This window comes from Lissotriton helveticus, chromosome 7 (assembly GCF_964261635.1).
Source record: "Lissotriton helveticus chromosome 7, aLisHel1.1, whole genome shotgun sequence".
NCBI lineage: Eukaryota > Metazoa > Chordata > Amphibia > Caudata > Salamandridae > Lissotriton > Lissotriton helveticus.
In genome coordinates this window covers 1,611,086,127-1,611,113,244 of record NC_136068.1, presented here as the reverse complement: position 1 = coordinate 1,611,113,244, position 27,118 = coordinate 1,611,086,127, and the positions used below count along the sequence as shown (strand labels likewise).

General features: G+C 48.6%; 1 protein-coding gene across 4 annotated transcripts in view; it reads right to left on the bottom strand.

The window, feature by feature from the left end:
• LOC144770594 (DNA-directed RNA polymerases I, II, and III subunit RPABC5-like) overlaps positions 1-27,118 on the bottom strand; it is a 77,734-nt gene that overhangs the window by 35,230 nt on the left and 15,386 nt on the right. The window contains exon 1 of one of the 4 annotated variants that reach the window (XM_078655255.1): positions 24,372-24,430. The exons of the other annotated variants lie outside the window; for them this stretch is intronic. The gene's annotated coding sequence lies outside the window, so the exon portion shown is untranslated. Of the gene's footprint in view, positions 1-24,371; positions 24,431-27,118 lie in introns of those variants that run through there. 4 annotated transcript variants of the gene reach the window in all.

The following is a 27,118-nucleotide window of genomic DNA, read 5'->3' as shown; positions in this document are numbered from 1 at the left end:
CAATGAGAGCCCTTAAGATTCGCATAGCAGAATACAAAAGCAACATGGAGAAGTGTGGCTCAGGGGTTAGAGGCGGCAGACCCGGAAGCTGAGATCGGTCCTGGACCAGGGTTCAATTCCCCGGGGTCTTGGGCAAAAAATTCCACGGACTCGATAATTCTCGCCCCGGTGTCTCCTCGACTCACGGGTTCACACTCTGCGACTCTGGGCAATAGCTTGCTTAATCTCCACAACGGCCCCTCGCGGCGGGATGCCTGACTTTCACCTTGTGGATACCCTGCTATCTCACAGGGGAATACCAGGAAGGGTTCCCTAAGCAAGCGCCGGGAAACCCACTGCGGGTAGCTGTGCGCTATATAAGCTCAACTACATTTACATTTACATCAGATGCCAAAGGGTCACAACTAAAATGCACACACTACCGAGAACAGGGACATAACCCAGACTCACTGCAATGGCTGGTATTAGAATGCCATCAAGAATCACTCAACAAGCACTATTCAGGATAGAACAGAGGTGGATACACCAGTTGTCCACATCCACTCTTGGCCTGAATGATGACATTCCGTGGACAGCATTGAACAACAGATGAAACTACACGTATGTATACTAGGGCATGAACTCATCTCTGTGACCAATACTGTTCCACCAGCATGTGTTGGAGTGCTACTGAACACTGTTATGATATTCACCCAAACCAAGTGCGACATCAAGCACTCCCTTGACCCTACCCTACCAAACTTCCGGGTATCACTGAACCCCCATACCAACCCCCCAACCTCCAACAACCCCCCCTCCAACCCATACCACAACAATGACCACCACCTTCAAGGGGGCAAGATAGCTCCATTGATGCTGTTTTGGCCCTTACCCCTGCCAACGGGCTACTAGGGACCAGGCGCCACACAGTACCTACAGTAATCGACTGATTCAGCTCATCTACACAGTAGATTCCCCTACGCAGTGTGATAATAAAACCCACCACCCTTCGCTGATGCCTGCCCCGCTACATTGAGGACCAGCCCCGGTACACCAGCGCTGATCTGGCACTAAGATCTTCCGGCCCTTTCCAATATGGCTGCCACAGCGGGCCGTGAGAGTGCTTTAGTCTGCCCTGTATGACGGGCAGATCACGTGGTCCGGACTACGCCCGCCCTGGGCAGCCTGCACGTGAACCGGAAACCAGGCTTTAACCCTGCCCGGGAGTCACTCACCAGTATCCCGGTGCAGACGCAGACGGTAGGTGAATCGCCGTGACCGCGCGACGGACATGTGAGTACCTGCTATGGGCTGTGAGCGTTGGCCTCAGAACCGCCCTGATTTTTGGCACCACGCACAAGTGTTTGTACGTCGAGCCGGTTGTCACTAGGACCGCGCGCCCCACTGCCTTTGCCGGCCCCACCCGCTCAGTGGGCCCCAGACATCATGCACAGTGAGCACTAGGGGAAGTATTCACCTCCATCCATGACTGCACACACGCATGGTGTGTGGATGCCGCCAGCGTTTGCGGGCGGACAATGATGCAGGGGAGTAGCCCATCTTGGAGGCTGCTGTCCGTACAGATGGTGGGGTTGTTTGCCTCCAAAACATGGAGGTTTATCGATCAACCTGCTCCCTATACCAATTGTACGTTTATATGCTTTTCACTTTACTTCAATTCCCTGGACACCATCCTCCGAGGTGTTCTTTTGACTCGCCGCACCGGCTGAGGAGACACTCCAGCGACAGGAAGGTGAGTTCATCTGTGGCACCCCAACACACCTCCCTTCACCTTGCAGGCATTTGACCTTCGGGTTCCACCATGGTTGTCCCGCATATGAAAGCCTGTCTGCCTGTTTGATTGACTGATTGTTGGCACTAATGATCCTGACACAATGGTAACAAGTTCTTGATTAAGAGACCAGTCTTCTGTTGTACGGTGTTTCCACCTGTACATTTTTAACTTGCGCTTGGGGTAACATCCATGCCCCTTACTCACGTTACTCGCAGGGCACTTACATGTTCTCTGTGTCCGGTTTGCTCTTCACTTTACGTTTTAAAAAGCACATACTAGGAGTTCAGATGACTACTTAGAGTGGCCATTATAGGGACCCTCACATACTGTTTGTGATAAGCTCATGCGCTTTTTCCATCTACTTTATTTCTCCCTAGGTCCTCAAACAACACTACTGGAGAGTTTCGAGGTAGTGTTCTTCCATAGTGGTAGTTAGCAATTAGCACCACCACACAGTGTAGTTAGTTTTTCATGTCCAAAGTCCTTATGAATTGCCACGGTATTTTTTAACCACGAGGCAAGAAACATGTTTTTTTTTTTTTTTTTTTTTAATGGTTTTGTAAAGCGCGTAGTAACTCCGAAGAGCATCCCAGCGCTAAACTGCTTCTCCAGGGCTTTTGGCCAACTAGTAAGATTATATTTGCGGGAAAAGGAAGGTCTTTAAGGTCTTTCTGAACTGAAGATAGTTCGGTTCTGTCCTAAATTTTCGGGGTAGCTGGTTCCATCGTTTCGCCGTGTGAACCGAGAAGCGACGGCCACCGGTCTTGGCTTTTCTCACTCTAGGGACTGTAATGAGGTTTTCTGCATTGGACCGGAGATCCCTCTCTGCTTTGTATGGGATTAAAAGTTCTTTCAGGAGAGGGGGACCGTTGTTGTTGAGTGTTTTATGGGCCAGACAGAGGGCTTTGAACAAGACCCTTTCTCTGACTGGGAGCCAGTGGAGAGATTTAAGGGCTGGCCTGGCGGAGGATCTTCCAGGTGTGCCCGTGAGTAGACGGGCTGCTGCATTTTGGACTTTCTGCAGTGAGTTCAAGGTGGCTTCAGGGGCTCCCAAGTATATAGCATTACAGTAGTCTAATCTTGCCAGGATTAGACCCTGGATGAGGAGCCTCCTTGCGGTCTCTGGGAGCAGGGGAAAGATCTTCCTGCAGGCTCTGAGTAGTCCAAAGCATGTCCCTGCGGTTCTCTTTGCCTGGGTTTTGAAACTCATGTCTTTCTCGATCCATACACCAAGGCTCTTGACCTCTTCCTTGGGTGCGGGAGGGTCCCCTAGGCACCTGGGCCAGAGGTGAGGTGGTAAAGAGGGCCCATTGTGGCCCATCAGGAGGATCTCGGTCTTGGACCCGTTCAATTTTAAGGAGGAGAGATTCATCCATCGGTGGACTTCGGAAAGGCAGCTGTGGAGGTCGGAAGGGGCGTGGTGAGGATGGGAAAGGGTAACGACCAGCTGAGTGTCGTCGGCGTAGTTGATGACTGACACGCCGAACGAGCTAACCCTCTTCTCCAGTGGGGCCATGTACACGTTGAAAAGTGTGGGGCTCAGAGATGAGCCCTGTGGCACTCCACACCGGAGGGGGATGATGGATGAGCAGCTGTCGTTTTCCCGCACCTGGAAGGAGCGTCCAGTCAAAAAGGATTCTAGCCATTTCAGGGCCAGACCCTTTAATCCGATTTCTCCCAGTCGGTGGATTAGGGTGGGATGGTCTACAGTGTCGAAGGCCGCACTGAGGTCTAGGAGGATCACTGCCACTGATCCTCCTGTGTCCAGAATGCTTCTGGCCTTCTCCACTGCTGTCAGGAGGGCGATGTCGGTGCCCTGCCCTGGACGAAATCCTGTCTGGGAGGCCGCTAAGAGGTTGTTACTTTCTAGGTAAAGTGATAGTTGTTTATTTACCAGCTTCTCTGCGATCTTGCTGTTTCCAGGGAGAAGGGATATGGGCCTGTAGTTGGCGAAGTCCTCCGGGTCTAAAGAGGGTTTTTTCAGCAGACCTTTGACTGCTGCCGCTTTCCAGCTGGGGGGGACGATGCCCTCCGAGAAAGAGGAATTGATCAGGGCCGTGAGGGGGGGGATGATGGTACTTGACACTTTTTTTAGAAAACGGAGGGGGGCAGGATCAAGGGGAGAACCACTTTTAATTGCGGCCATCGTGGTTCCTACTTCTTCCGTTGTTACGGGGCCGAAAATGTCCAGGGAGGGTTGGAGGGCTGGCGGCAGTTGAGGATTGGCGATAGTGATGATAGGATCCGGCTGTGTGGGGTCCTGTTCGGGGGGGGGTATGGTTAGAAGAATGTTTTTAATCTTCTCGTCGAAAAAAGTGGCTAATTTTTGACATTTGGTTTCAGCTGCTTTGGGATCGAGGGGTTTGAGTGGGGGGTCGGGGGCGTGGAGTAGTTCTTTTAGAACTATATAGGTTTCATGAGCTGAGCAGGCCGCGTTTTTAATTCTGTCCTCGTAGAAACTAGTTTTGATGCTACGGAGCTCTTTTTTGTAGGATTTTACCGCGGCGCGGAATGACCGTAGAGAGATGAGTATAGCTCCAACTGAACCCTCACTTCAGGGGAGCTGCCACTCTCCACACATTTTTTAATAAGGCGGATAACCAACCTGAATAAAATTATCCTTTGGAATATCCAACCTTTTTTAACAACTCACTCACTACACTTCACTGTATCTACACTTTCACCGGCCACACACCCCCACTTCATCAAACGGCAAAGGAACAAAAGATCTCCGACAAAGAGCCCCTTTGCGGGTGCCCGTTGGGTATTGCAGCGCCAACCCAACGAGGAGCAGGTCCAGATGACGAAGCATGACACCTAGTTTGCTGGGTGTGTGAGGACCTTAGTTCCCCAAAAGCGGGATCCCCTGTGATTCCCGACTACTCCTAGTATCACTCCGTTACCACCATCACCCTTTGATGGATGGTGTACACCTACTGCTCAGGCCTCATGAATAGAGGAACAGCACCCGCTTCTTGATATTATTGAGGAAACAGAGCCTGCCCGCGTGGCTGCCTGACACGCTGGAGCACAGTGAGGAGAACAGCAGGGGGTGGGGCGGTCCCATCACAAGCCGGCACCACTGAGCACGGGCGCCGGCAAGCTAGTTAATGAGCCTGACGCCGGGGGGGGGGAGGGAGCAGCCCATTAAACCTCACGTGGAGGCCTCCCCCCAGGGCTGGGACAGGGGAGATAGTTGCAGGCCTTGTCACCGCATTAAAGAAATCAAAGTGGGCGGAGGCGCAGGTCCCAGCCTATAATGTGGGATCCAATGGCAGGGGGCCAGGGGCCACAGAGGTGACCACAGGGGGGTGGGTCAGGAGAATTTTCTCAGCTTCTTTACTTCATTTAGGAGGGGCTAAGCCTGGAGGACAACCATTCAGGAAAGCGAGGTGAGACGGGCAACCATGTGTGAGGCCAGAGAGAGGGCTGGGAGATTCTGGAGGGGAGGCTTTGGGGGAGGAGGTGGATGCTGGGGGAATGCAGGAGCCTGAAGAGGAGACGGCAGGGGGCAAGTGGGTATGCTTCACTGCTAAGCAGCAGACAGGTAAGAAAACAGGGAGAGCCAGCACGGGGGTGAGACATGGTGGTGCAGGGCACCCCCCAGGTTGGAGCAGCCTGGGGTGGGAGAAACCGACGGGTGAGGCGGTAGGAGCAGGGTGACACCAGTGGGGCACAGGACCGGAGCAGAGGAGTGCATGACAGAGTTGCCGGACGACATCAGGGCCTGGGGGGAGTGAGAGTAGTAGGCCTGGTTAAAAGGTTGTTGGCGGAATCCACGCAACGGAGTTATAGGTTGGCATGGTCCGAGTTTAGGGAGTTTCTGAATCAAGGGGTAGCGACAATGAGCACCACACGTAAAGTGGTAGAACAGGGAGTTTTGAGTTTTGTGTTACGTTGCATAGATAAAGGTTTGTCACAGACGACAATAGCAGGGAAGTGAGCTGGGATATCATTTTACAGTAAGCTATATCATGGTTTTGATCCCGCCAAGGATAACATTCTGAGTAGAATGCTGAAAGGTTGGGGTTGGAGCAGGGGGCAGGGGAGGAAGCTTTGAGAGCAGCCATCACGTTTGACATGTTGAGGGAGTTGTTGGGGGTTTTACCAGATTGTGTTTATGACACAGATGAAGTGTCCATATTCAGATTATGCATGATCTGGATGTTTTTTGGCGCTTTCAGCGTCTCAGAATGGTTGGGATAACCACGGCAGGCGAGGCTGTCGTATGGTGAGGTGCGGTTGCACCAAAGAAGAATAGGAATTTGGTTGAGCCACTCCAAGACGGATCAGGCGGGTGGAGAAAGATGGGTTTGGGTTGAAGGACAATGGGTGCAGAGAGGTGCGGCTGGTGCGGGAATGGCAGGAGTACATGTCAAATTTGGGGCGGCCCAAAGCGGAGGTTTTCTGTCATGCTTCAGGGGAGCGAGTGACGGCTTTCCAGTTACTAGCGGTATTACGCTGGGCACTTCGCATGATGGGTAGGGAGCCAGCTGACTGTGGGATAAATTCCTTCGCATAGGCGCATCCACATCGGTGGCACGTTTAAGTTGGTAATGGGGCAAAATACGGCAAATAGGACAATGACGTTCCAGATGTTGTGAGAAAAATAGGGTGGAGCTGGAGGTAGAACAACGGGGGATGAGAGGGTGGGTGGGTGATGAAGAGGTTTGTTTTCTGGAGGCTAATTACCATCTCTTTATACTACAGGCTACGTGAGAGGACCAGGAACCAAGACGGTTAACTGGATTGTGGGACACTCTTTTGTGCACTGGGCAGTCAAGTATTCATTCCAGCAGGTGTATGGGTGTACCCTGGGTTTGAGGAGCAGCCATCATGAAATTTGTTGGTGGGATAAAGGGGGAATGTGCTGGGGTGCTTTACTGCGATGGTTGACAAAGATGTTACCTCAGAGAGGCTTCCCAGATATGCTCGTTTTACACCTAGGAGAACATTACTTAGTGAGAGTGTCAGGACTGGCACTGCTGCAGCCATTGCAGAGGGACTTGGAGGTGTTGAAGAAGAATTTGGCTGGAAAATGCTTATTACGGACTGAGCTGGTGCCTCGTAGAGTGTGGAGGGGGACCACCAGTCATGCGGACATTGACAAAGCACGCAGAAAATTGAACAGAGCTATGGCGGTTTTCTGCCAGACAAAGGATGTAAGAGTGATTGCCCATTGGGGGTTTAGGCTGGAGGAGTCAGTCCTGTTCAGGGATGATGGGGTGCACCTTTCGTGGATGGGGAACGCATACTACATGACGGAGCTACGGGATGTGATTAGCAAAATATGGAACTAGTCCATATAGTGTCGCAGGAAATTCTGAGGGATACGAAAGGTGAACGGGATAGATTGAAATGGGCAGGTACCCGCCCTACTGGGGCGAGTCACATACAGGTGGAGCCACCTCTTGGTGGGAGGGTACACAGGTGACTGATGGCGGAGCACAGGATGCAAGGAGCAACAGAAGAAAGTCAAGAGAGGATGTTTTAGAGGGCAGTGAAGGTGAGAATGGATGTATGGAGGAGGTTACAGTTAGAAAGGGGAGGAGCACAACAGGTGAGACGGTTTGGGAATGGATGGGCAGAATGAATTATTGTTATGATAAAAGTTATACAGTTGCATTTGTGTTTTGTTAATCGAATTGGACTTATGGCAACCTTGTCCTAATAAAATGGCCTTTTACACTTATAAATAACAGTGTGGAGTGTAGTTGTTGCGCGAGGTGAAATGAAACCCCAAACCAAGGACTTCCACGGCTCCATGCCAAACAGGGCAGCACTTTGGCAGAGACCTGAGAGCAAGACAAAGGTGTTTAATACACTCTACGTCTTGTGTGTTGCGTAACTGCAAGAGGGTAACTGGTGCACCAGAGTACACAAAGAGTCTGTAGCCATTATTTCTAAGGTGAAGTGGGCTGATGGGAAGCGGAAGCAATCCGCAAGTGTTTATTGTCATCGACTGAGCAAACGTCAGCTCAAGTTTGTTTCTGCACTGAGCCAGTGGGGCCTACCTTTCATTTTCACTTTCCTGCGCTGCGCATCTAAAAGCCACGCAGTTGCCCACTTAGGTTTGAGATTTCAGCATACAAACAGTTCCGTGGGTTTGATTGATTGGAACACTGTTGCCAACCTGTACATTAGATGTTCCTTTGGTTTTTTCCTTTAGACAAATATTTTAATGAGTGCCAGTCAGTGAGTGCATCTGTAATGTCGCTGTGGCTTACGGTTACTGCACTCTATGCCACCTTACTGAACTCTATACCATTCTACTGAATCCACTCTACCCCACCCTAATCTACTGTGCACCACTGCACTCTGTAATACTGCACTATACGTCTCTCTAAACTACTCTGCACCACTCTACTCTATGCCAGTGCACTCTACCCCATTCTACTTGGCAACACTGCACTCTTCTCCACTGCACTGTACACCACTCCAGTCTAGGCCACTCCACTCTACTTTACACGACTCCACTCCACTCTGTGCCACTATACTCTGAAAAACTTCACTCCATGTCACTGCACTTTACACCAATGTACTCTATGTCACTACTCTATTGCACTGCACTCAACCTGCAACACTCCACTTTACACCACTTCACTACCCTGAAACAATCTACTTTACGCCACCATAATCTATGCCACTGTACTCTACGCCGCTCTACTCCACTCTGAGCGACTCCACTCTAAGCCACTGCACTCTACGCTGCGCCACTGTACACCACTCTATTCTACTCTGCACCACTCTACTCTACGCCACTTCGCTCTACGCCAATGCACTCTACACCACTTTACTCAAAATAAATGCACTGTACTCCAACTACTCTGCACCACTGTACTCTAAGCCACTTTACTCTACTCTGCAGCTCTCTGCACCACTGCAATCTATGCCATTGCATGCAACACCACTCTACACCATTGCACTCTATGCCACTGCACTCTACAAACTCTACTCTGGACCACTGTCCTCTACACCACTCCACAATGCCACTCTACTGCACTCTATGTCACTCCACTCTACGCCACTCTAAACCATTCTGCACCACTGCATTCCATGCCACTACACTCTACACCACTCTGCTTTATGCCACTCCACACTTCTCTGCACCTCTACATTCAACCCTGCAACACTCCAGTTTACCCTGCACCACTCCACTCTATGCCACTTCACTCTACTCTGAAACAATCTATTCTATGCCACTGCACTCTACAACACTGCTCTACGCCACTCTACTCCACTCTGCGACACCCCACTCTATGCCAATCCACTCTACGTCTTTGAACTTTATGCCACTGCAATCTACTCTGCACCACTCTACTTTACATCACTACATTCTATGCCAATGCAGTCTACACCACTCTACTCAAAACCAATGCAGTCTACGCTACTTCACTCTATGCCAATCTACTCTGCACCACTGTATTTTACGCCACTTCACGCTAGGCCACTCTACTCCACTCTAGGACACTCCACTATGACACTACACTCTATCACACTCTACTCCATTAAACTGTACTTCACTCTATGCAACTCTACAAAGCTACTCCACTCTATGACGCTCTGCACAACTCCATCTATGCCACTCCATGCCACTTTGTTCCACTCCACTACTCTACTCTACGCCACTTGACTCTGACACTCTATGCACTCCACTCTACGATACTCAACACTCTACTCCACACTGTGCCATTCCACTCTCCTGCACCATTCCACTCTATGACACTCCACTCCGCTCTAAGCCACTCTACTATACAGCATTCTACTCCACTCTATGCAACACCCTCTACTCCACTCCACTCTGTTCTACACCACGCCACAACACTTTAACCCCTTCCATTCTACAACATTCTACTCCCTCCACAGCATTTCACACCACTCCAGTCTACGCCACACCATGACATCCGCTTAACTCCACTCTATGCTACTCAACTATACTCTACTCCACTCCATAGCACTGCGCTCTACTACACTTTATTGCACTCCACCCCACTCTCCTTTGCCCCGCTGACTTTTAGCAATGCTGAACAGCAGCCACGATGGTGTACAATATGGCTAAAACATATTAGCAAAACTAAAGGTCTTGCATAGATGAGACCTATTGGCTTTGATAATGCTTGTTTTTTAACGTGAGTGTGATTTTGTAGGAAATATAATAGAATGGTTCTTAGAATTGAAAAAGAGAGTGACAGAAAACAAGTTGGACTTTTAGCAATGCTGCTGGAACAGTTTTCAGAGTAGGTTGCTGCTCAATGTTACATGAAGACAAAGGGATTGTGAAAAATCCAAGGAGCATGTAAATAACAAGGGTAGCAAATTATTATAAACAATTAAGCAGAGGAGTAGTAAAGGTGTGGTATGTAGCCAGTGGTGCATTTTGGAGCACACAATTGCCAATATACTACCAATGCATGGTGTGGTAGTGCACTGTCATTTATAGACAGCACATGTTTCATTGAAATGGCTTCTAAATTTGCCCACACAGGCAGTTTTACTGATAAAACTATAAAGGACACACATAATAGATAATATGTGGAGTGTCAGCAAATATGTATCATGAGTACATCAGCAAGTAAAGTGTCTTGATTTATCTGATCATATTAAAACCTTTGTTTCCATCACATTTCAGAACTACAAAAAAAGTGCTTCCCTTGTGATGTTCTAAATGCTGACAAAGTTTGTAATATCTTGAGAGTTATTCTACTGTTTTTTTTATAAATCTTTTTATTTAACAATCATCGACATACAATCAATCATACAATGAGGTCAGTATTGGCATAGGCATGACAAATTAAGGCACTAATCATTCACATTGTACACAGAAGGACATAATATGGAGTGAGCAGGCCATCCAAATCAATAACACATATGTCTCCATGATACGAGTTCCATGGGGACCATATTCGGGGACCACTTTTTAGGGCAACCTCAGGCAACATATACTGTCTTTCCCCTGAACATGCACCACTCCAGGCTTGCGCAGAGTCCCACAGCGGTGTTGCTGCTCCCCAGGCCTGAGCAATGTTTCTTTTGGCTAACATAAATCCAGAAGTGGCCCATTGTGTTTGATGTGTATTCAAATCCGTAGGTTCCCATATGTTCAGGAGACATCTATGTGCTTCCAGGTGAATAGTTACTGTGAGCACAACCCCCATTACTTCACGTATATCCCTCCAGTAGGGCTGAATATGTACACACTCCCATATGATGTGCATAAAGGTGCCTATTTGCCCACACCTTCTGCGACATTCCCCTGCTCCCGCTCTTCCCATCTGCACCTATCCTGTCCGGTGATATACACCCTATGCAGGATTTTAAGCTGCACTAGCCTAAGTCTTGCTGGAATTGCCACCACCCTAGGGGAGGACCCTTCCTCTTGCCAATCCTCATCATCCATTTTTATACCATCTGCCACCCATTTATTCCGCAGTACTGGAAGAGGATCCTCCATGTTATATATTAATTTGTTAAAAATTAGTGATATGGTTTTCTCGGGGAGGTGGCCATCCAATTTCCTATCTTCCAGCGGGGAGGACTCCGGAGGGGAGAAACCCTTTGGGAGGACTGAGTGCAGTGTATGGCGAACTTGTGTATAGCGAAAATGCTCAGTGTCAGCTAGCTTGTGTTGGCTTTGGAGAGTAGCAAATGTTTTCACTCCTCCCTTTACCCACATATCTTTAATCTGTGAGATACCAATCAAGTCCCATTTGTCAAAGCCCTTTGAATTCCACAGATTACCCAATTGCCCAGAGTCCCACAGGGGTAAAGCCAACGTCAGTTTATGCTCCCATCCGAGGGATCTGTTTGCGGCGTGCCACACACTTACTGTCATGCCTGCCGAGCATCCGCGGATAGCACAGATGAAATATCGAAACCAAAGCAAGATGGTTTCAAGGAACTGCGCATGCGCGAGGGAATCGGGCCGGAACAAAAGCTCGTTCCTCCCGGAGTCTAACGCTTTGCGCTCTAGTTTCCCCGTTGGTGTTTTGCGACACTTCCTCTTAGCCTTTTGTCTATTCCTATGCGCACCTTTAGTGTGTATCCTTGTTCCTGTGTACTCGTTCACTGTTGACCTTTCGCAGTGTGGTTCCCGGCTGGGAGTCACTTATTCGCGGACATCCGTTCTGAACGTCCGCTATCACGGAGTTCCTGATTTCCTGTTCTATTTTCTTCAGAGTACCGCTCTGAGGTTCTTTGGCAGCTCCAATCTTTGCAAGTCGAGTGTCTCTCGGCTTTTACTCCGTACAGGCTGTACGGAGTGTTCCTACCTACACTACCTGGTAGACCCACGTGAGCTGTTTAACGTGGGACCCGTTGTTTATTATTTCCCTTGACCAGTGCCGGCTATCTTACCCGGGTGTCTTCGTGATTCCATACACTCTGCTACTTGCTGACCCGTCGTTGGGCCGGATTACGGTCCCGTCTAGCGGCCGGTATTTGCGGAGCAGGGGAGTGTGGGGTTACGGGGCATTGTGGGATTTGTGGTCCGCCTGGCGAGTATTCTTTATTCCCCTTTTTATTTTACTCCCTTGCATTCTCTGGATTTCCCGGATGCTGGCATTTATCACAGTATAAGGACCAGAAGACCCGGTAAAGCGCTTGTAGCGCACTATTATTACTTTGTATATTTGATGCAGACTACTTGAGGTATTTATGTATGTTCACCTTAATCTACAGGTCATACCTGTTGTGACTCAAGGCCTGCCCCTTATCTTTCCATAAGTTTGGAGGGAAATCGAATAGGTGAGAAAGAGCCTCATTCCTGTGAATGTGCACACATAGAGGTCTTACTGGCATTATAATATTTATTCCTCCATTTAGGTTATACCCAAACACCATAAAGTTTTGATTCTACTATACAGTTCCAGATGAGACAGTAGATGTTTACATTATCACTCCTGTGTACTCTCAGGTGATTGTCGGTCTTGGTGTATCATTGAAGGGGTGGAGTGGTTGATTGGTTGTTGTCTTAACCCCTTTATTCCCTGCAGCTTCATCATCAAACAGACGCAGAAGAGAGCAGGGTCTGAAGAGTCCAGTGTTTTGTCTTCCCCTACTTTCCTTGTTTTGTTCCCTCCTTTCCTTCCATATCACCACTGTGGCCTAGAGTTCGATAGGCACAGGAGGTGTGGGGAGGAAGGGTTGGGGTTCTCATCGGCTCCTGGCACTCCTGCGGAAACAGAAACCGGATCCTTACACTTACCGAGTGACCAGTAGGGCACGTCAAGCGAAACCGGTCAGGTTTCGAGTAGAGTGACCTATAATAATTCCCTCCTGGAAGAAGCCACCTATCCAGAAACCGGTCCTTGGATGCTTGATTCCGGTCTGGGAAAGACATGGCTTGGTAGTTCGGACTGGACTGTTCCCATGAGGCACAGGGTGAGAGCTGATTTGCATATAGCCAGTGTCTAACCCAGGGTGGTGTGGAGTGCAAAAAAACGATGGATTTAGGCCCAGATCCTTGTACTGGGGTGAATGTATGACATTGTTCTACATTCTGTCCATCAACTGTGTTTTTTGCAATTTTCACCCCGAGTGGGCTGGGTATGCTCAGACGTGAGTCCCAGGCTCTCCACACCACTGGAGTCAAGCTATCCAGGCTGATGAAGGCTGATAGCCAGAAACCGGTCCTTGGATGCTTGATTCCGGTCTGGGAAAGACATGGCTTGGTAGTTCGGACTGGACTATTCCCATGAGGCACAGGGTCAGAGCTGATTTGCATATAGCCAGTGTCTTACCCAGGGTGGTGTGGAGTGCAAAGAAATGATGGATTTAGGCCCAGATCCTTGTACTGGGGTGAATGTATGACATTGTTCTACATTCTGTCCATCAACTGTGTTTTTTGCATTTTTCACCCCGAGTGGGCTGGGTATGCTCAGATGTGAGTCCCAGGCTCTCCACACCACTGGAGTCAAGCTATCCAGGCTGATGAAGGCTGATATCCAGAAACCGGTCCTTGGATGCTTGATTCCGGTCTGGGAAAGACATGGCTTGGTAGTTCGGACTGGACTGTTCCCATGAGGCACAGGGTCAGAGCTGATTTGCATATAGCCAGTGTCTAACCCAGGGTGGTGCGGAGTGCAGAAAAACGATGGATTTAGGCCCAGATCCTTGTACTGGGGTGAATGTATGACATTGTTCTACATTCTGTCCATCAACTGTGTTTTTTGCAATTTTCACCCCGAGTGGGCTGGGTATGCTGAGACGTGAGTCCCAGGCTCTCCACACCACTGGAGTCAAGCTATCCAGGCTGATGAAGGCTGATAGCCAGAAACCGGTCCTTGGATGCTTGATTCCGGTCTGGGAAAGACATGGCTTGGTAGTTCGGACTGGACTGTTCCCATGAGGCACAGGGTCAGAGCTGATTTGCATATAGCCAGTGTCTAACCCAGGGTGGTGTGGAGTGCAAAAAAACGATGGATTTAGGCCCAGATCCTTGTACTGGGGTGAATGTATGACATTGTTCTACATTCTGTCCATCCACTGTGTTTTTTGCAATTTTCACCCCGAGTGGGCTGGGTATGCTCAGACGTGAGTCCCAGGCTCTCCACACCACTGGAGTCAAGCTATCCAGGCTGATGAAGGCTGATAGCCAGGAACCGGTCCTTGGATGCTTGATTCCGGTCTGGGAAAGACATGGCTTGGTAGTTCGGACTGGACTGTTCCCATGAGGCACAGGGTCAGAGCTGATTTGCATATAGCCAGTGTCTAACCCAGGGTGGTGTGGAGTGCAAAAAAACGATGGATTTAGGCCCAGATCCTTGTACTGGGGTGAATGTATGACATTGTTCTACATTCTGTCTATCAACTGTGTTTTTGCACCTATCCATAAGGTAGCCTGGGTTGTCAGGGTTACCATAGGTGCCATGATTGATAGCTGCCAGATACGCAGCCCAGTAATATTTCTTTATATCAGGGAGGCTGATGCTATCATACCATTTTAATGTGAGTTTGCCTAGGGCTATACGTGGCGTTCCATTCCAAAATAAATCTCTCTGGAGGCGTTCAATTTCCTTAAAATATGTCTGAGGGACAAGGTCGAGTGAGTTTTGCAGGGCATAGAGGAAACGGGGGAGGGACATCATTTTGTTATGTTATTTTGTGGTGTTACTAAAGTGCAGTGCCAAAGTAATAGTGATACATCTAGATGCAGTAGTTATTCCATTCTATGGTCCTGAAGAAAGCCGGGGTAACTCCCCAATAGGCTGAAACATGTCGACCGCCCTGCACAGCGCCATTAGGTAGTTTCCCCACTTGGCGTGCTTTTAACTCCTGACACATATACTTCGATTTGAACATTTTTGCCGAGTCTAAGTAGTCAATTCTATGTATCACTATTACTTTGGCACTGCACTTTAGTAACACCACTCTACGATGATCATCATGGCTAGAGTACTGACATTCATTCCCGCACCGACACCACAAGGTCGGATGGGGTGTTGAATGACCAGCAAAACCCCCACATGACGTAAAACTCCACCAAAAGGGTGGGCTGATGGGATTGGTTCTAGCTTATGTTCCTCAACAGCATTTACTCACACATGCATCCAACTGTTTCGCAGTCACTTGCATAGTTACACACCCCTCCTAGACCTGGTCTGCTCCGTTACGTGTTTTGTGAAATGTATTTTTCAACATAATACCCACCCCCCTCGAACTCGTTGTGAACCCTGCATGCGCCACATGAATGTCCTATCAAGTGCGTCTCCTGAAGGAGGACAACATCAGGGGCTTGTTTCCTGATATATATATACTGCATTTAACTTTGCCCCCAAGCTCATCGACGTTACCGCTCAGAATTCTGGCACTCTTATCCCACTGCGTATGCATTAAGACTAGTGAAAATCCTCATAGCCTCAGTCACGCCTTTCACATAGCTCGTCGATGAAATAACTTCAACAAAAAACAAATACAAACCTCCCCTCCAACAGCCCCCCTCCCTGCTTTCCTCCCCTCTGGACTTCAAACTGCCCACACTAAACTGGCAGAGTGCCTGTGGCCCAACTTCTGTACTAAGTGAAAAAAATTAGGGTGCATGGTGCCCCGGCTCTACTGTTTTTTTAACTTTTGTTGTATGTCAGGAAAAAGTAGCCATCCTTCTCCCTTGCTTTCACACCCCATGTACCTTAGCAAGGTTATCACATAGTTTACTTTACAAAATGGTCTCACTTTGTAGTCAGAGAAAGAGAAGTAAATATCATTCTCAATGTTAAAAAAGATAAGCAGCAATTTGTCAGAAGGCACAGTCTGACATTTGACCTCTGTCTTTTAACCACAGCAAATGTGACAAGATCAAATGAAAATGTAAAGGCATCTTTATTGCTCATTTACCTTCTGAACCCCAGCGTGGTTATTCTGGGGGTGCTCGCAGCACACCCAGCCCCCCTACTTTTAACGCCCAAGTCTTTTAGAAACCAAATAACTGACTTGTGACTGACTATGCCTAGGTTTAGTGGCGTTTTCAGTCACATGCCTGGCTTGTGACTGAGGCTCCTTCTTGCTATCCTGCCAACTCTTTTGAAGCATACACCTGACGTGATTAACTCCACAGCAGCCTCACAAGCATTTCAGAACCACAAGCCTGACCTGTGATCACACAGCGCTCGGTGCAACAATCTTTTTTGGCACCCACCCCTCTCCCCTGTCCGCCTCCATGGCCTCCTCCTCGGATTCCCTCATTACCACCCAGCAAAAGTGCACTTCAATTCTCCATAGCCTCTCTCACACACATTTCATTTGTTGTAAAGTGCTGGTAAAGGCTGGCTTCACTAATCCACTCAGCTATCCACATAAAATACAGATCTGTTATTTGCAGCTAGCATATTAACCCTCTGCACTACTTTATGGGAGTGAAAACTGCCATTAGACATAACTCCGATCTCTCACTTTAGCAGGAACATTCGTTAATCACAAAAGTTACCTTGACATTTTTATTGCTGCCTGAAAGCTTAATGCACAAGGAACTCAGCAGCAGGTGCTTTTTATTTTAAGTTATTGCTAAACACAGCACCCCCTCTGAGGTCGGTGCCCCCCCTCCAGGTCAGCACCCAGTGCCGGTGCACCAGTAGCACCATCCTAAAGCTGGCCCTCCCAGTGTATTACTATTTGCCAACAATACCTGCCTTTTAGATACTTCCAGATTGACAGGTCACTCATGTCTGACCGACACTGATGGAGTCTGAGACATAGCTACATACCTCCTAATATAGCTGTCCATACCTGGGCCTGATTGCTGCAACCCTATCATGCTTTTAGAGGCACAGGATTTGTGGCTGCCTGTGTGCAAGCCCACCCTGTTGTAGGCAGAGAGCTGACTTCAACTTAATGCCAAAGCTCTGCCTGGAGAACAGGCACAGGCGGGCTGATCCTGTCCTGGCCCTGTGAACCTATGAGACACACATGCCTAAAAACCAGGGCGACTAGAATTATGCGTCAGTTAAGGACCAAATCATGCTGCAGGGATGATGAACCAATGATGCAGCTAGAAGAGGCAAATTAAGTGGCCAATTCTGTGTTGTTATTCTACCTCTATGTTGACATTTTACGTTAGAGTGACCATTGACCCTTCCAGGTAGGTTGCTCCCCCTCCGCCCAGCACCGCCTGTGTGTCCTTGCCCCAGCTGCCGCTGCTGAAGAAGTTCGAGGCCCTCCTCCACCTGCAGGCTACAACCTGCGCCTCATCCCTGGTGGCCAGTGGTAGGCCGTAGGTTTGCTCATCCTCCATTGTATTGCCTGTATTTTCTTTAATTGCTCCCGTTGTAGTGACTGCATTTTCATTGTTGTGTCTGTGACTGCTGTTGTCTTCTCCCCCGTTGCCTGTACGTGGTCTGTGGCCGTTCTTTCCCTCTGTTCCCCTCATTGCCCCTGTGTCTCTCTGCCTGGTTTCCCTTCTGCTCCCCTTGCTGCCCCCGTGTCTCTCTGCCCGGTTTTTCCTTTTACTCCCCTCGCGGCCCCCGTGTCTCTCTGACCGTTTTTTCCTTCTGTTGCTTAGCTGCCCCTGCATTTCTGTGACCTTTCTGCCTTCTGTGCCACTCGTTTCCCCCCGTTTTTGTGACCTTACTGCCCTTTTCTTGTGATCTTTTGCCTTCTGTGCCACCCGTTTCCCCCGTTTTCTGTGACCTTTTGCCCTTTTGTGACTTTTCTGCCCTCTGTGCCACTCGTTTACCCCTCAATAGTTGTACCCTTTGCCTTCTGTTTCCTTCGTTGCCCCTCACCGCCCCCGCCACTGCGTCCCCTGTGGCTCCGCCACCCTGACTGCCCATTCGCTGCCCCCGCCTCTCACCTGCTCCTCGCTCCCACCTCCTCATACATGCCGGCCGCTGCGCGGTCGCGCCGCTGGCACGCGACAAGCCTGTCTGCGCCCATCCGCACCTGGACCGTGCCCAGCGCTAGCACCCTTGGCCCCCGTACCCACCATGACGACCGCCGCCACTATGACACCAGCACTCTGCACGCTCTCAACCTCGGATGGACCTACAACTGCTTCAAGGCCGCACCTAAACGCATACATGGTCCCTTCACCTGCCGGAACTGCAGCTACACCAGCCACAGAGCCGACGAACCACCCGCCAAGAAAGACCTCAACCACCTCCGATTCATTCTACTGAACACCCGCTCCGCACGCAAACACGCCGTCGAGCTCTGGGACCTGCTCAACACAACCTCCCCGGACGTAGCCTTCCTGACAGAGACCTGGTTGAACAACTCCTCCGCACCCGACATCGCCATAGCCATCCCAGACGGCTATAAGATCACCTGCAGAGACCACACCAACGGAGTCAGAGGAGGAATCGCCATCGTCCACAAGAACTGCATCAGGGTCTCGACTAGCACAGACGACACGCTCAGCACCGCCGAACACATGCATTTCCAGATCCATACAGACCCCCAACTCCACCATCAGAGGCACCCTCGTCTACCGACCCCCCGGAACCCACCCCCAGTTCAGCGAATCCATCGCCGACTTCATCAGCACGCACGCCCTGACCTCCACCGACTACATCCTCCTCGGAGACCTGAACTTTCACCTTGAGAACAACAATGACAACAACTCCACAACCCTGATCGATAACCTCGCCAACCTCGGACTGAGACAACTTGTCACAACGCCCACCCACTCCGCCGGCCACACGCTCGACCTCGTCTTCTCCTCAAGCCCGCACATCTCCGTCAGCCACACCTCCGAACTCCTCTGGACCGACCACCGCTGCATCCACTTCACCTTCCAGAAACACACCACACAACATCGCACCCAACCGATCCCCAGCCGCCGCTGTAGCAAAATCACCGAAGATCAACTATATGCAAACCTCGCTCTCAGCCCACCCACCGAACCCTCCAACACCAACGTTGCTGCCCACAACTTCAGACGGTGGATCGAGGACTGCGCCAACACCCTCGCCCCGCTGAAGAAACCCTCCCACAGAGACACCAGCAAGAGGGCCAGCTGGTTCACAGAAGAACTCCTAGATTCCAAGCAAGCCTGCCAGAAACTAGAGAAGAAATGGCACAGTGAACAAACTCCGGACAGCAACGAGCACACAAGGACGCCGTCCGCAACCACCACCACCTCATCAGGGCTGCCGGGAAGACCTCCTTCAAAGACCGCCTCGACAGCAATGCACACGACAGCAAGGAGCTCTTCAACATCGTGAAGGAACTCTATAACCCCAGCTCCAACACCAACGATTTCCCGCCGTCGCAAGCCCTGTGCGACTCCCTCGCCACCTTCTTCCACCGCAAGATAGCAGACATCCACAACAGTTTCAACACCCAGACAGCCCCAACAGACAGCAACACAACAGACCCACCGCACACCATCGACCACGTCCCCTTACTAGCCTGGACCAGCGTGAGCGTCGATGACACCATCAAGACCATGAGCACAATCCACTCCGGCTCTCCGTCAAATCGATTCCCGCACCACGTCTTCAACAAAGCAAGCAGCTCCATCCCACCCCACCTACGCAATGTCATCAATCTCTCCCTTGAGACCGCGACCTTCCCAGAGAGCTGGAAACACGCCAATATCAACGCCCTCCTCAAAAAACCCAAGGCAGACCCAAGAGACCTCAAGAACTTCCTCCGACCCATCTCTCTGCTCCCCTTCCCGGCCAAGGTCAGCAAGAAAATCGTTAACAGACAGCTAACCCGATACCACGAAGAGAACAGAATCCTGGACCCTTCCCAGTCAGGGTTCTGCAGCAACCACAGCACCGAGACCGCCCTCATCACCGCCACCAATGACATCAGGACCCTGCTAGACAACGGGGATACTGCAGCACTCATCCTCCTAGACCTCTCCGCCGCCTTCGACACCGCCTGCCACCGCACACTACGCGCACGCCTCCATGCCGCAGGGGTCCGAGACAAGGCTCTGGAATGGACCACCTCCTCCGTTCCGTTCCGAAGCCTCCGAGATCATCTGCGGCGTACCCGAAAGATCCTCCCTCAGCCCGACACTGTTCAACATTTACATGGCCCCGCTTGCACACATCGCCCAACAGCACGACCTCAACATAATCTCCTACGCCGACGACACTCAACTGATCCTCTCCCTCACCAAGGACCCCATCTCTGCCAAAGCCAACCTCCATGAAGGAATGAAGGCTGTCGCCGACTGGATGAAGAACAGCCATCTGAAGCTGAACTCGGACAAGACGGAGGTCCTCATCCTTGGCTCCAATCTGTCAGCCTGGGACGACTCCTGGTGGCCAACAGCACTGGGGGCAGCCCCGGCCCCCACCGACCAAGCACGCAACCTGGGAATCATCCTCGACTCAACGCTCTCAATGACCAAGCAAGTCAACGCCGTCTCTTCCTCCTGCTTCAACACCCTCCGCATGCTCCGCAAGATCTACAGATGGATCCCGACAGATACAAGAAAGACAGTCACCCAGGCCCTCGTCAGCAGCAGACTCGACTACGGAAACTCCCTCTATGCGGGAGCCCCGACCAAGCTCATCAATCGACTACAGCGCATCCAAAACTCCTCGGCACGATTGATCCTCGATGTACCATGACACAGCCACATCACCCCCACCTGAGAAACCTGCACTGGCTCCCCGTCAACAAGAGGATATCCTTCAAGCTCCTCATCCACGCACACAAGGCACTCCACAAGACCGGTCCAGCCTACCTCAACAGACGGCTCTCCTTCTACACCCCCAACCGCCAGCTACGCTCCGCCGACCTCTCACTCGCCACCGTCCCGCGCATCCGAAGAACAACCACCGGCGGGAGATCCTTCTCCCACCTCGCCGCCAAGACATGGAACACCCTCCCACTGAGCCTACGACAGACCCAAGACCTGCTGACCTTCAGGGGGACACTAAAGATCTGGCTGTTTGATCAGTAGCGGCTCCCCCCCCAGCGCCTTGAGACCCTCACGGGTATGTAGTGCGCTTAACAAATGACTGATTGATTGATTGATTGAGAGTTGTATGTGGAACTAAGCTGTCACTCAAGTTAATTCCTCATTAAAGCAAGAAACAGCTAAAAGGTGGCCAGTTCATTTTTGTACCGTCCAGCACAATCTTGGACCATATATTAGAGCTAGAAAAAACCTTTTTTTGTTAAAATCTGAAAATTAAGCAGTCACACAAGACCTGCCCCTGCCATCAGAAGCCTGCAAAGGAATTGGGTTTTTGCAAGAATCGCGAAGCGGGAGAAGAGCCTTGAGATCGGTGGTCTCCCCCCTGAATCGGGAGGGTTGGCATATATGGTGGAACTTGATGATGTCAAGAACGCACAACTGACATAGGCCTAGCATAAGCAACACAGGTAAACTCTCTGTAAGTACTGATCTATACAATTTGGGGCATTTCTGTGTGACAGATCATTCAGTTGGCAGAAACGTTTGCCCTCAACTCGATTTTCACCTGAGTGTAGCATGGCACTCTGCAGGTTGGTTCAATGATCAGACCTACCCTAAACTCATGTCTCTCAAGCTTTGAAACCCAGGCGCAAGCCAGCTGAGAGTCCCTCGAGTGCAGCGGAGCGTACACTAGCAAGTACAGCAGTGGAGAGTACCAATAGTGGGTTCAGCACTCCACTTCTCAGAAGAACGATGGACTCGAAGTGACTGTTCCATGTTGGTGTTGACCCATTTGGAGCCCTAGGCAACACTCAGGGGGAGCCATAAATAGGTTTGCATCGTCACAGGACATGGAGGGACGTGCTCTACTGTGTTGCATTTCAGTCAGCCGCTGGAGGTATTTGATGCAGCTGTTTATCGCGGTGGCCTGCAAAACTCTGAATCGTGTTGGCAACATATAGTAAGTGAAAACATAATAGTAAATGTATTTATATAACACTTACTACCCCTGACGAGGTTTTGAAGCGCTTTTTCGGTGAGTAGCACGCTACTCCATAACCCAAAAAGGTTAGTACTGAATTTGTTTAGGGAAATATAAATTACTTTGTGTGATGGATAGGAAGTCTGTTAGTTGGATTGAAAGGATAATGGAGGGATAGAAGAGGGAAGAGTCTAGAAAGTATTTATTGGGAGATCATAGTAGTAGGAGGGGTTTGGGATGAGTAAAGGAGAGATGGAGGAGGGAAGAGTCTCTAGAAATGGATTAGGGAAGTCCTAGTCGTAAAATGGGGTCTCAGATGAGTCGAAGGAGGGATACGTGAGGGAAGAATCTAGAATGGGTTGTTCGGAGATCATAGTAGTAGAATTGGTTCCTTTGGAGATCATAGTAGTAGAATGAGGTTAAGGATGAGTCAGAGAGTGGAAGTAGAGGATGTATTGCGAGAGGAATAAGGTGAAACATATGATAGTGCATTGGAGAGACGCAAAAGTGTTTTTTTTACAGCAGGAGTAAAGTAATAAATATATAGATACATAAGTACATGAAAGGTATGCATGTACAAGGAAGGTAATATATCAAGATGTAAGTTGTAATTGATAAACTCAGGCTTTCAAGTGTTGCTGTATTTTAAGTAAATTTATTTGTGTGCTTTCTTTTTTTCTTTTTAATAATTCATTAGTGAAGCAATTGTACGTAGTTATGATAAAATGTACATATTGTGATAGATAAACGTATATGGAAACTATGCAGTGACCTATATAGATGTGCAGCATAGAAAACAATAACCTTAAGTAATAGATACATTTGTTAAGCAGACCTAAAGAATTTCTATATATATTCAAACATAATTATTATACATATTTATACAAAGAAATACAAATATCTAGACACATAAATGTATTCAAATTAAATGCTTATATACACAGTGATTTGCTGTACATTTCTATTTGAGTATGTTGGTTGAGTAGGCAAGAGCCAGCTCTTGAGTAGTCTTCTGAAGGTAAGATAGTTATCTGTGGATCTTATGTTTGGGGTAAAGAGTTCCCTAGTGTGGTGCTTGAACACAAAAGGATGTGCTACCTATGGTTTTTTGCTTGTTTGGTGGGATTTTGAGGCGAGGTGTAAATCTGGAGCACAGGTTCCTTTGTTGAATGTATTTGGTGATTTCTTTTCTGATGAAGAGCTGTTTTGTTCCATGTATTACTTTGTGGGTGATACAAAGAAGCTTGGATGTAGTTCTTCTGGCAACCGGTAACTAATGTAGGGCTCTCACGGCAGGGGAAATGTGGGCTTGTGGCTTTACATGTGGGAGTAGTTTGGAAGCAGAGTTCTGAATCAATTGCGGTCTTTTCATAGTTGATAAAGATGATCCGTGGTAGAGGCCATTGACGTAATCATGTTTAGACTGTACAAGAGAGATAGTAGCCTGGACCTTGTGTGGAAATCCTAGGTGGGAGAAGATGCGTCGCAGAGTTTTCATAGTAATGAAGCTTGATCTTGCTAACTTGTCCACTTGGACATTCATTGATAGCTTGGCGATCATGGTAATTATAAGGTTTCCTAATTCCTTAGATAGTTTAGGAGCTGTTCCCACATCATTAGGCCAAGCAGCGAGTGGGTCATATTTTTTTCAAATGCTACAGGTGAGTATTTCAGTTTTGGAAGCATTCAATTTGAGATGGCTCCATGTCATCCACTGATCAACGGCTCTGAGGCAACGGAAAATTTGTGAGTTTCCAAAATCTTTGGGGCTTTCCAGTTTAAGGAGTATTTGTGTGTTATCTGCATAGTTATAGCAAGCAAGGTAAAATTCATTGATCATTGCTGGTAATGACTTCATGTAGGTGTTGAAAATCATGGGTGAGATGATAGAGCCTTGAGGGACCCCGGTTTTTGTGAAGTACGGTTTGGAGGAGAAAGGGAAAGAATGGATGACATTTGTTCTCTTTTGCAGATATGATGTGATCCATTTGAGAGCAGTCCCTTCTATGCCTGCTTTGTAGACTCTTTGTACTAGAGTGTCATGGTCAACAGTGTCAAAGGCAGCTGGGATGTCCAAGAGAAGATCTGCAGCAACCCGGTTCCAGTCTATGGTGTTCTTGAGGTCATCCCAGATGGAGATGAGGGCAAATTCTGTGCCTCTTCCTAGACAGAATCCTGTTTGGAAGTCTGAAAATATGGAGTTATCTTCAATAAATTGTGATATCTGGGCGAACAGTGCAGCCAGTCATATCATCCAAGATGAAACACTCAAGCATGTCTGTAGGTTGTTGTCAACTTACCACAGCAAAACCGGATCCGTGGTGGAGGTGTCAGATGCCCCAATCTGGATTGTTTCAAACTGTCAGTAAAAAACAAAGACGAAAAGTTCTACCCCGATAACTCAACCAATTAGTATGGATTCCCCAGGCATCATTCAACCCTCTTTCTTTATGGAAAGTCAAGTTCAACACCAATGTTCTGGGAAGAATGGGTGGAACTATTCAAAAACCATTTAGTTTCCTTGGATGGGAAGAACCTCGGGTCCAACAGGAAGAAGTCTTTGTTAATCAGTGCTCTAGGTAAAGAGGAGCACCATGTAGTTAAGTACTTACCCGTGGCTAAAGACCAACAAATGCAAAAGAAACAATTAATGAATGGAATGCTGGACAATGCAAATATTCACCCCCAGTCACAAGGATCTGGGTTTAATCCATCATTCTTTTGCTCACCACACCACCCCAGCTTGGACCCAGCCATATGCAAATCAGTCTTGACCCTGTTCCTTGTGGGAACAGTCCAGCCTGAACTGCCAAGCCAGGTCCTCCCTGGACCAGAAACAAGCATCCTGGGACCGGTTGCAGGGCATCACCCTTCATCAGTCAGGCTAGCTTGATTCCAGTTGTGTAGTGAGCACAGGACCCACGCCTGGGCATACCCTTCCCATGCTCACTACACCACTGGATTCAAGCTAGCCTGGCTGATGAAGGGTGATGCCCTGAAACCGGCCCCAGGATGCTTGCTTCAGGTCCAGGGAAAACCTGGCTTGGCAGTTCAGGCTGGACTGTTCCCACAAGGAACATGGTCAAGACTGATTTGCATATGGCTGGGTCCAAACTGGGTTGGTATGGTGAGCAAAAGAATGATGGATTTAACCCAGATCCTTGTGACTGGGGGTGAATGTTTGCATTGTACAGCATTCCATCCATCAATTGTTTCTTTTGCATAAAGACCAACAAAGCCATGACAATCTCGGATGTGGACCAGGAGGCTAAGTCGAGATTTGCCAACAGGTTTGCTGAATCAGTTAACCTGGCTATGAACAGACATAAGTGACATGCCCAGCCACAGAGAACGCAATGAAAGCACAGATGAATCTGTGGCTAGACTACTGGAGCTGGCAATCAAATGTCACATTCTCAACATAATAGATAAGGTAATTAATTACTACCTCATCGCTCAATGCAACAGTAAAAACAAATGCAGGAGCGGTTGTGGGCTGCAAGGAACCCCCTTCTTAAAAGAAGCCTCTGATATTGCAAAAATTGTTGAGGAATCTAATTGTGGCATGAGAGCCATGGAAAACCTACAAAACAGAAATAGAATGGAGATAGTGGTGGCAAGGGGTGGTGAGGGTGAAGTTGGTGTAATCAATAAAAAGAGAGTCAGCAAACATAGGAGAAGTAAAGCAGGAAGACATAATCTGGATAGAAGTGGAAGTTAAAAAAAGGTTCACTAGGTGCAGGATTGAATAGCAAAGTTTGTAATCTAAGTCATATTTTGCACTCAACAAGGAATATAGGTAAAGTGGTAGGAGGGGACACTTCGCCAGAATGTGAGGACCAATAGTGGCAAAGGGAAGTGTTGCAGTATTTAGTGAGTAGATGGTAGAAGCCAATAGGATTTTGAGTGCCGGTGAGGCTGAGGAACAATCAGGTAGGAATTGTTGTCTGAAAGCTGGCTTTAAAATAAATGGCAAGGTGGTGCACTTATGGTTATTCTGGAAGCATTGGTGCAAAGAGTGTGCGGGAACGTTAAACTTGAGCCCAAATATATAAATATGAAGGCGTTTCAGGGAAATACCATAGAGGTGGAGGGGTACTTTCAGGCAGATATTGAATTCAGGCACAAGTACACTTCAGTAAAGGTTTACATGTCAAAATGAAGTCTACCCATCCTCAAAAAGGGTGCATCAATTTGACCTTCTTAGTACCATGAACCCCAGAGGGGGGACAGTCAGGTGTTGGTGGTAGAAGACAGTAATATTGCTAGGATTTTTAGATGCTCACCCTTGCATTTGAAAGATAAACTCTGCCCTCTTACTCACTGAGATCTTAAATCTGCTATCCCCTACACGAAAACAAGGCAGAAAGTCAGGAACTAATTTTCAAATGGCACCGCAACATATACCATCACTGTTCCTCGCTTTTCAGCCAACAACATGTTGCATTGTGGCGCTTGTATTTTTGCTTTTAACAGTTTCATTATGGACAGAAAACCTCAACATGTAAAGTCCTGTTGGTTAAAATGCAATAATTGGCCAAAGGTATTATATATGACATGGAACCACTTATCAGGTATGTTTTAATGTTTATCAGTGTTCTCTAGTCCATTTAAAAAACTGCTTGTTTCACAGGCAAAATCAAAAGTAAACTCAACTCACATATTTTGTGAGTTTTCGCTCTTTCTTTCACATCATGCATTAAATCCAGGATTGACAAAGCAAACTGTTTTGTTTTTTGCATATTTTTATACCAAGCTTCACAACTGTTGGGACGGAAAAGTCCTCTGCATGGTAAAAGGCGTGTACCCCTGCCCTGAGTGCTCAACTGTATTGTTTTCCGGATCCCAAATGCTGACTTTTTGTCATAGACGAACATGGATCAAGCATGTGTGCCATGACATAGGCCTGTCTCACGGATTGCGGTCTTGTTGGATCGGAAGGGGCACCCAAAGCCCTGCTCTCATGGTGGTGGAATGCTACCACCTTCATCAGGAGTTCAGTAGCACAAGTGCAGTGGTGGTAGCAAATAGTTGTATGCTCAGTAGT